Here is a 9,734-nt window from a genome sequence, read left to right as displayed (position 1 = left end):
GGCTTTAACAACAGGCATTTATGTCTCACAGTTCTGCAGGCTGAGAAGTCCAAGATCAGGTGCCAGCTCTCTTGCAGATGGCTGCCTTCTCGCTGTATCCTCTAATGGCTGAGACAGAGAGAGAGAGAGAGAAAGGTCTAGTCTCTTCCTCTTCTTAGCAGGACACTAATTCCATCATGGGGGCTGTACCCTCATTATCTCACCTAAAACTAATTACTCCCCAAAGGCCCCAGCTCCAAATACCATCACACTGATGATTAGGGCTTCAACATATGAATTTGGGTGGGTCGGGGGTGGGGGAGACACAAACATTCAGTCCATAGCACAAGTGTAAGAATTAAACTTCCGTTGGGTTTTGTCACTGAGGTGCTTGATACAGCTGCTAGAGCTGCCTTAACATCTGGATAAGTAGCATGAATTTTTTTTCTTAAGTGCATGGGAGACCATTAGAAGATTTTTAGCAGAAGCATAAGACCATACAACTTAAGTTGTGGCTGATTTAAGATTTTGGATGTAGTTAGCTGACTGAGTGAGGGGCTAGTGCTAATGAAGTGAGTGAATCTTTCACTTACCCATGCATCTGTGGGTTTCATTCTATTTTTGCAGCCAGAATGCTATCTGACCACTTCTAGAGGGACATCACGGCAGAGAGTGGCGACCTTGCTCAAACCATCTTTCTTACTGGGCAAATGATCCCAAGTGTCCAGTGTCCTGACAGTCAGTCCCTGCTGTCTCCATTGGACAGAACTTTTGACTCCATCTCACAATCCTTCCAAGCCTACTCCTTTCCCCTCCACTTCTCCACCTCAGTAAATGGCACCCCATCTCCCCAGTTTCTAAGGTCCCCAAACCTAGGAATCATTCGAATGTCTTGCCATGGTCGACAAAGCCCTACATGGTCTGACCACTTTCTACTCTTCTGTTTTCCAACCTTGTCTCTGGCTGTCTTGTTCTCGCTCACTCAGCTCCAGACACACTGGTCTTCTTTCTGTTTCTCAGACAAAAGTCAGTCTGTCCTGGCCTCAGGGTCTTTGCACAACCTTTTCCTTCTGCCTGGAACACTCTTTCTCCAAGTCCTTTGCATGGCTGTTCTTCTCATCCTCAGGTCTTAGCTCAAATCTTGTTCCTCAGAGAAGACATCATGCCCATGCCCCTCAACCTGCCCTCCCCTTGCCCTCAAGTCACAGGTATATCATCTCCCTGTTTCATCATCTTCCTAACACTCATCACTGTCTAAGGCAGAGCCCCAGAAAGAGGCCATGGTAACAAAGCAGGGGGAGATGTTAAGAGGACCATGTCGGTAGCTCTTGTCAGACCCCAGTGACTCAAGGCAACTCAGCGCTGTAGCCTTTGAGAGAGGGGCTGGAACAAAGAGTGAGTTGAGCTGTGAGCTGCCCCAGCCTATAATGCAGTCAGAGAAGAGAGAGGATGTGATCCCCCAGACACCAGGAGGGCCAGGAGATGCCATCATGGGAGTAGGAGAAAGAGAGTGGCCGTTGCTACCTGGTGGCTGGGAGGCGACATTGGTGAGCACATTTGAGCCCTGCCGAAGGCTCCCACAACTCATTGGGGGGAATCTGATGGTGGTTGGATCTCCCCTGACTGTGTGGGTCTGGAGCCAGAGAAATTCTGTTTGTTACTGGTACTGGGTAGAGGGGAAAACTGTGGCTAAAATGACAAATCCTCTTCTTTAAGGGAGGTGGGGTATGGTTAACTGGACTGAGGCCGAGAGAGTGGTAAGGAATGCTGATTTCACTTGGTCCTCCGCAGTGGGGAAAGGCCAACCCCACAGGACATTTTTGTGGGCCGGCTGTAAAGGATGATCTTGGTCGTGAGGGACTTTTGGGTTTATCGGTCTTCTGGCTGCCTCAGTCCGAGGAGCGTTTGGGGTGGGAAGGTGGCGGGTGTGTGTTGTGATGTGGAAAGGAATCTTTGGCCAAGTAGAGGCTGGACGCTTTGAGCCAGGAAGCCCTTTAGGAGAAACATTTTCCTCTGTTCTCACATTTCCATGAGGAACTTTTGCCCCACTTTCCAGGAGGTGAAAGTATTTGGAAGTAATGCATTTCCTACCTTTGCTCACTGAATCTTCCCCCAAGGGATGAAGAGGATCTAATCTGACTGGCCAAACCAGGAGAAGGAAATGAACATGCATACTCACCTCTTCCCCTCTTTCTTCCTTCATTATGGTCTGTCTATAGAACGAAAGTTTTCTCCCAGGGTTCCCACATGCAGCTGCTCATGTTGTGCACTGCAAAACTCCATGTGGTTCTTTGCATAAAGAGGGCAAATGGCACTCCCTAGAGTTGAGCAGGGTGCTAGCCCTGCATTCTCCTCCAACTCCAGCCCCCAGTGGAGTAGACACCTCTGGATCAGGGCTCAGAGACAGTTTTTAGAGGCAGGTCTGGAAGTGCATCTCTTGCTGTCCCAGTATAGGGCTCTGTTAGTGGCCAGAATAATGGCTTCCTACTCCCAAAGATGTCCACATTCTAATCCCCAGAACCTTTGAATATGTTACCTTACATGGCGAAAGGAACTTTGCAGATGTGATTAAGTTAGGGATCCTGAGATGAGAAGCTTATCCTGGATTACCTGGGTGGGTCCAATATAATCACAGGGTCCTTATAAGACAGAAGGTGATGTGATAAGGAAAGAGAGAGACTTGAAGATGCTATACTGGTGGCTTTGAAGATGGAAGAAGGGGCCGTGAGTCAAGGAATGCAGGAAAGATTCTCCCTTAGAGCCTCCAGAAAGGAGCACAGCCCTGTGACAACAGCGTTTTAACCCAGTGAAATTAATACATGTCGGGTTTCTGACATTCAGGACTATAAGATAATAAATTTGTGTTGCTTTAAGCCACTAAGTTTTGGTAATTTGTTACAGCAGCAGTAGATACTAATACAGACTCAACTGGTATTAAGCAGCAGCTCCCCTTCTTGCTGCCGTGGTGTCTGGCTCTTCTTCATGAGTTGTGTTCCAAGGTCTAGAGCTGTGTTGTTCACAGCAGTAGCCGCTAGCCATATGTAGCACTAAAATGAAAATTAAACACAAATTTAAAATTCACTTGCTCCATCGTACTAGCCACATTTCAACTGCTCAAGAGCCACAGGTGGCTTGTGGCTACCTTTGGACAGTGCAGGTACAGGACATATTCATCATCATAGAAAGTTTGATTGGATGGCACTGGGCTGGACATCGGGGGAAGTCACAGGAACCCCATCAGCCAGGGGGTATCAGCCGTGTTCTCCAGCCAGACAATACCAAGTTGGCAGTTTATCCTCCATTTGACCTCTGTGTTTATAGTTCTTGAGGTATTTTGCCCTGGGGGCAATGGGGCAGAGGTGAGATGAATCCCTTCAAATCCCAACACAATCAAGCGAGGACAAGGGTGTAATAGAACTGGGGACCGAAAGGGGAACTAGAAGGGAGGGGCCCAGCTGCCAAGGACCCGAGGACGCCAGGCCCAGCACACAGTAGAAATCCTTGACCCCCAAAGAGATCTGGGGGAGAGAAAATGGTCAAGTTCTTCAGAAACATAACTCAGACAACAGCTGGGTTTCTGGAACCCTTGAAATCCAGATAAGATTGGCTTGAAAACTCGTTCCATTCCCCCGGGCAGTCCAACACTCTCCTCCAGACTTCTGGATATTCTTGACATCCTCCAAGCCATTTTTGTCTTGAGACTAACCTCTCTGAACTACATTAACCCAGACCTGACTTTCAGCTCCTACTTTGATTTCAATGCAAAGCAAAGCCCCCTACTCCACCCGACCCTGCTGCCCACCAAGTGTTTGAGAGACAGTGTGGCTTGGCAGTGAAAGGCATGGATCCTGAAGTCAGACTGCCCTGGCCTGTCACTTACAAGCTTTGGGACCTTGGACAACTTACCTAATTCCTCTGTGCCTCAGATTCCTCATCTGGAAATTTGAGATAATAATTAACTTGTTGTGGGGATTAAATGAGTTAATTTGTGAAAATTCCTAGGACAGTTCCTGGCATGTAATACGTCCTTAAAAGGGTAGGTTAATATTTGTAGGTATATTGAAAATTTTGGGTTCATAGAGGGAAATCTGTACCTTGCTGTAAACAATTCAAATAGCCAACTAGCCATTCCTGGCTAATTATATCTGTTCAGCTTCTGCCGCTAAAGGTTCTAATTAGCCTGCCCCTGTTTGTGGTATCTGTCTCCTGGTCTTCTTTCTCTCCTTTCTTTGGCCGGCGGTCCCCAGAGTGGGTGTCCCAGCTGGCTGTAGCAGGGTAAGGGAGTTTAAAATGCAAGTCCCTGACTGCAATTTTACAAGGATTTTTTTTCAGTCCAGATTTATTACTCTTTGTGTGTCTATGCCAGGGGCATTTCAGACTAAAATAGCCATTGTTATCTATTTCAGAGGAAGTGAGAGATAGGCGCCTCCAGACACTGTCTGTGAGCAATCGGCTGCGGCTATGAGTCAGTAATTCCTGGTCCCCTTTCTGCAGGGTCTAGGCTGGGGGCTGTCCGGGAGCTAGTCTAAGATTTATTCTAGAGTGTTGCTTAAGCCCAGTGCAAGCACCACCCATCTGAGAGAGAAGACGAAAGGACCTCGAGTGGCAAATACGGGAGGAAATGGCATTGATCTTAGCGTCCAAAAGATCTAGGTTTTCCCCCAGCTCTGCTCCTTACCAGCTCTGTGACCTTGGGCAAATGACTTCACCTCTCTGGGCCTCAGTTTCCTTACATGCAAAACACAGTAGCTACGAGGCTGCCACTATAGTTCAGCATGATAATGTATTTAAAAGGCAATAGGGTATTTAATGAGCCTGGTATGCAGTAGGTGCTCAATACACAGTAGTTATAACTTATCTGGTGATCAGAACATTATTATGAGGAAGGTGTTATTGCCCCGTTTTGACTGAGCCAACTGCCAGAGCTCACAGAGCTGACAGACGGCGGAGCCAGGATGACAGCCCGACTGATTCCACATGTTATGATTTTCTTTGTCTCTTACATATTACATGAAATTCACGAAGGCATTCTTTTTGTAAAAACTCAATAATCAGAAGCTGAAGGGTGAAAAGTAAAATTTGTCCCTTATCTGTTGACCCTACTCTCCTCCTCAGAGATCACAACCGCTCATAGTTCATTACGGATGAGTGTTGTCCATTTTCTATGAACTTCCCTAATAATTTTCACCACGCTCTTTAAATGTGAGTGAGATCTATCATCTGTTATCTATCCCTCTATCCAGTTCTGTGGCTCATTTTTGACACTTAGCTCTATGTCTTGGAAAATTTTCTACACACACACACACACACACACACACACACACACACATATATATATATATAACTTTGCATTAGTTTTGGTAACCACTATTAAGATTCCATCAAATGGCTGTAAGGTAAATTATGTAATCAAATTTACTAGTGATTACTCTATTGAGAACATTTGGATTGTTTTTAGTGCTTCACCTTTGAATTTCACTTGGTGTTAATGTAACAGGACTTTAAATTTTGATGTAGTTGTGTCTGTCAATCTTTCCTTTACAGCTTCTGAGTTTTGGGTCTTATTTACAAAGGCCTTCTCACCATCTCAAGGTTGTAAAAGTATTCTTGCAAGTTCTCTTCTGGAATACTAAAACCCCATCATGTTCCTGGAAGCGGGGCCCAAAACGTTGTCACTTAGGAGGTGGGGTTGGTGCTCCAGCGCTGAAGATGAGAATTAATTGCCAATCACTGGTCGTGCTATATCTGAATTCATTTGTTACGGGGGATACTCTGTAGTTTTGGTTTTTATGTTGAAGTCTAAAGCATCTGGGATATATTATTTTGAATGGCATTGAGTAGGATCTAATTTTATTTTTTCCCTTGTAAATGAGAAATTGTGTCAATATCATGTATTGGATGGTCTTTTTCCTTCTTAAATTGTCACCTTTATCTAAAAAGTATGGTAAGTGTCTAGATATGGGTCTGTCTCTGGAATCTCCTGTTCCAGTAATATATTTGTGGGCTTAATCATATTCATCCATCTATTTTGTTCCATTGCTCTGTACTTGAACCAGTACTACATTGGCAAAGAGTTAAATGTCCAAACAATACAATAAGTATTTTTGAATGAGTTAATGTAATGAATTACAATGATACATGTCTCGCTTCATGATTCTTGTATTTCTTTTATTACAGTGCTAAATCTGATCTGTTAATATTTATTTGGAAGTTATCATCTGTTTTAGTGAATATGGACTATGGTTTTTTATTTGCATTCTCTCCTTGTTTAGTTTTGGCACAAGTCAACAGTCACTGGTTATGCCACTGGATCATACCTCCTCTCTGTTGCATTTCCACATATGTTAGTGACACATTTTGTTCCAGCTGTCATGACGGATCTATAGCCCTGGAGCATCAGTGAGAGGCTGTAAGTAAAGAAAACTCAGATCTTGGTCCTGGATGAAATCACTAGAATCAGGGGGTGTAGCGGAGGGGGTCGCAGGTTGGAAGACTCAGCTCAACAGAGGAAAGCAGGCATCAGTTCTAGGGGTCAGTGTTGTGAAGTTGCCTCAAGGGGTGCCAGGGTACATTCACACCATAGGTGAATGTGTGTGTCTTTTTGTTGTGTATCCTGCATTGGTATTTGCGTATGTGTTTGTGATAAGCCTGGGTGCATGAATGTATGTGTATATGTACCTGCCTGTGAACACGTGAATGAGTGTAAGCCCATGTGTGTATGTAGATGTGTAAGAACGTGTGCATGTGTCGGGGTGCTTGTCTGTGTACTGAAGAAATTTCTGCTTCATTCCAAGCTGGTCAGGCAGGACAATGCAGGGATCGCTTAAGCCTTCATGGGTTTTGCGGGAGGATGGGTCAGTGGGCTTAGATAAGGCACAGTTGGAAAAGGCTGAGGCAGGGAAACTGAAGCATGGGACTGGCAGTGTGGCTTTGAAAAAGCAACTTAATCTCTTTTAACCTCAGTGTTCCCAGGTAAAACATGGAAGAGGCTCACCCCTGCCCTGTCCCCTCCTCCTGTCCTTAAGCTCGAAGGGAGACTCAAATGAGCTGACATCTGTGAAAGCCCCTTACAGGTTGGAAGGGAAGGAAATGCTATTAAGCTGTGCTTTCTTGTTTCCCAGGTGGGCTGTCACCCACCAGGCTGGGGCAGTGATGCGGCGGCCCAGCAGTGGCTCTGTTCCGTTTGCGCTGGGCTGTCAAAAAACACGTGGGAATGTGCTTTCCCCAGGAGCCGGTGCCCTCTGGTCCCACGTCAGATGGTTTGGACACTCTTCAAATCAAGCTGGCTTCACTTCTCTGTATCCTGTGGATAGAAGTGCCAGCTCCTCCTATGCTGACCCCATCGGCACAGAGGAGCCAAGACAGACAAACTGCGTCTCTCTCCAGAGCAGATGCTGGACACGCGGTCCCAGCTTCGGAAGCCACCTGTTGGGGAGAGACAGGAAAGCTCTGACCACTCCCTCTGGCTGAACCTGTTCGGCTGGCAGACTCCTCTAACTTTCTCTCAGATAACTGCATTTGTAGGTTTAAAGCTTCCTGGAATAGACTTAAGCAGAGCAGCCTGACTTGGTTTTTCCTGCTTTAAATGCTCTGGTGTGGGCCAGCCCTGTGCTTTGCAGAGGTCTGTAGGCGTGATGCCACCCATGCCATTTGGTGGCTGAGGACTGGACAGGAAGGGAGAATGGCCACTTTTCAGTATGAAGTAATGTGGCAGAATGCTGCCCAGTGGTGACCCATCTGACCAAATGAGGCCAAAATGTTCAGTCTTTTTGACAGAAGTGACAAAAAAACCCCGCAACCACCCAAGTCAAATTCGCTTCAGAAAAAAGTAAAAGTTGTTGGCTCACATAACTGGGAAGTCCAATGTAGGTTTCAGGCGTAGTTGGATCCAGGCCTCCCTCATCTTCAGAGTGCCCTCTTTTTCTTCATCTCTTTGCTCTTTTTCCCTCTCTGTTTTGGCCTTATTTTCTCCTCCTATAGATAGGTTAACTCCCTGTGATGGAGGAAGATGACCACTGGAAGCCATAACTACACATCCTCCCAAGAACCGCCATAAGCAGGAAGTTATCTTCCCAGATTGCTTTAGCAGAAAAGTCTCAGTGAAGACTGATTGGCTTGGCTCAGGTCATGTGTCCACTTCTTGTCCAATCACTGTGGCTGGAGAGATAAAGTGTTCTGATTGGCCATCCTGGATTCCTGGACCACCCCTCTAACTAGAAGAGGGGGTGGGGGGATTGGCAGTCCCCAGATAGTGCTTGGAGTGGCTTAAACAAAAGACATTTATTTCCTCATAGTTCTGGAGGCTGGAAGTCCCAGATCAAAGTCCAGTAGGATTGGTGTCTAGTGAGAGCACTCTTAATGGCTTAAACACAGCTGCCTTCTTGTGTCTTTACAAGGTAGAGAGCTGTCTGGTGGATGTCTTTTCTTATAAGGACATAATCCCATTGGATCAGATACCCACATTATGACCTTATTTAACCTTAATTACCTCCATTAAAGCCCTATCTCCACTGGGGGCTGAGGCTTCCCGCCTTTGGGGGGAAACAAACTTTCAGCCTAGAGGAAGGGGCAGTAGATTTATTCTTAATCCCAGTGAATCTGTCTCCTATGATTATGTGTCAGAAACTGAGCTAAGTGCTTTATGTGAATTACCTTAATTAACCCTTCCACCTCTATGAAACAGATATTATCTTTACCTCAGTTTTACATAAGAGGCAATCGAGGTTGAAGGCAGTTAAGTAAGTTATCTCAGGTCACAGAACTAGTAAGCGGCAGAGCCAGAACTCGGGTCCAAATCTGCCTAGTTTAAAAACCCACACCTTTAACCATGATGCTCTCAGCCACTGAAAACCTACCCCGGGGAGGGTCTAAACCACAATTCTCTTTGAATGTCCAGGCTCCTTGGAAGAATTGGGCTTCGGTGTCTGCCTGTTTCCTGAAGCACCTAGTTTTGAAATAGTTTCTTATGGATAGAAGAGAGAACTACAGCCTGGGGAATCAAAAAGCCCTTGGTGGTTTGGTTTTGGAAACAATCTTAGGTGCCCTCATTCACACGTGGGTATCCTCTGCCCTGCCCACCATGACTAGTTAAGCCACGCCCTTATTGGCAGCCCAGCTCTGAAGTTAGGGAGAATCAGGTTCTTGGTTTGATGGAATGACATCAGGAAGCAAAATGTGGAAAACGCAGGAGTTCATGGTCTTAGCTCTCCATCTCCATCAATGAAGCTAATGAAGCTTTGGGGTCCGTCACTTGCCTAGAGGTGGCCCTGGCTTCGTGTTCACCTGGCCATGTGTTTCTGTAAGCTGTCTTAGCTGTAGTGGGCTCAGTCTGCTGTCTCTTTCCTCCTCACTCCCTCTCCCCTCACACTTCTTGGGTTAGGTCGTGTTGGGGTGACCACTCTTCCCTTCAAGGTGGTATTGGATGGCTGAGCATATTTTATATGCATAGTTTTGTCTGATTTTTCTCAAAAAGTTCCCCCCACCCCGAAGTACAAGCTTCAGGCGCCCCAAACTGATCTGCCTCTTCTTCCCTCTCCTGATTGTTTCTACGACTTGTGATCCTCTTTCCAACTAGCCGAGTACCCGTGAGCAGCCAGTAGGATGGAGATCACAATGCCTCTGCTTTCATGTCACCCTTGGGGTTCCTGTCAGCTCAAAGAGCAGAGTCAACAGCCAGCAGACCCCGAGTGACCGCCTGACCTAGGTGCCTCTCAGGAATGAGCCTATTTTTCATTAACAAGCCTGGTTATTTTATG

Source organism: Balaenoptera ricei, chromosome 10 (assembly GCF_028023285.1).
Source record: "Balaenoptera ricei isolate mBalRic1 chromosome 10, mBalRic1.hap2, whole genome shotgun sequence".
Taxonomy (NCBI): domain Eukaryota; kingdom Metazoa; phylum Chordata; class Mammalia; order Artiodactyla; family Balaenopteridae; genus Balaenoptera; species Balaenoptera ricei.
This window is presented reverse-complemented; position numbering follows the sequence as displayed.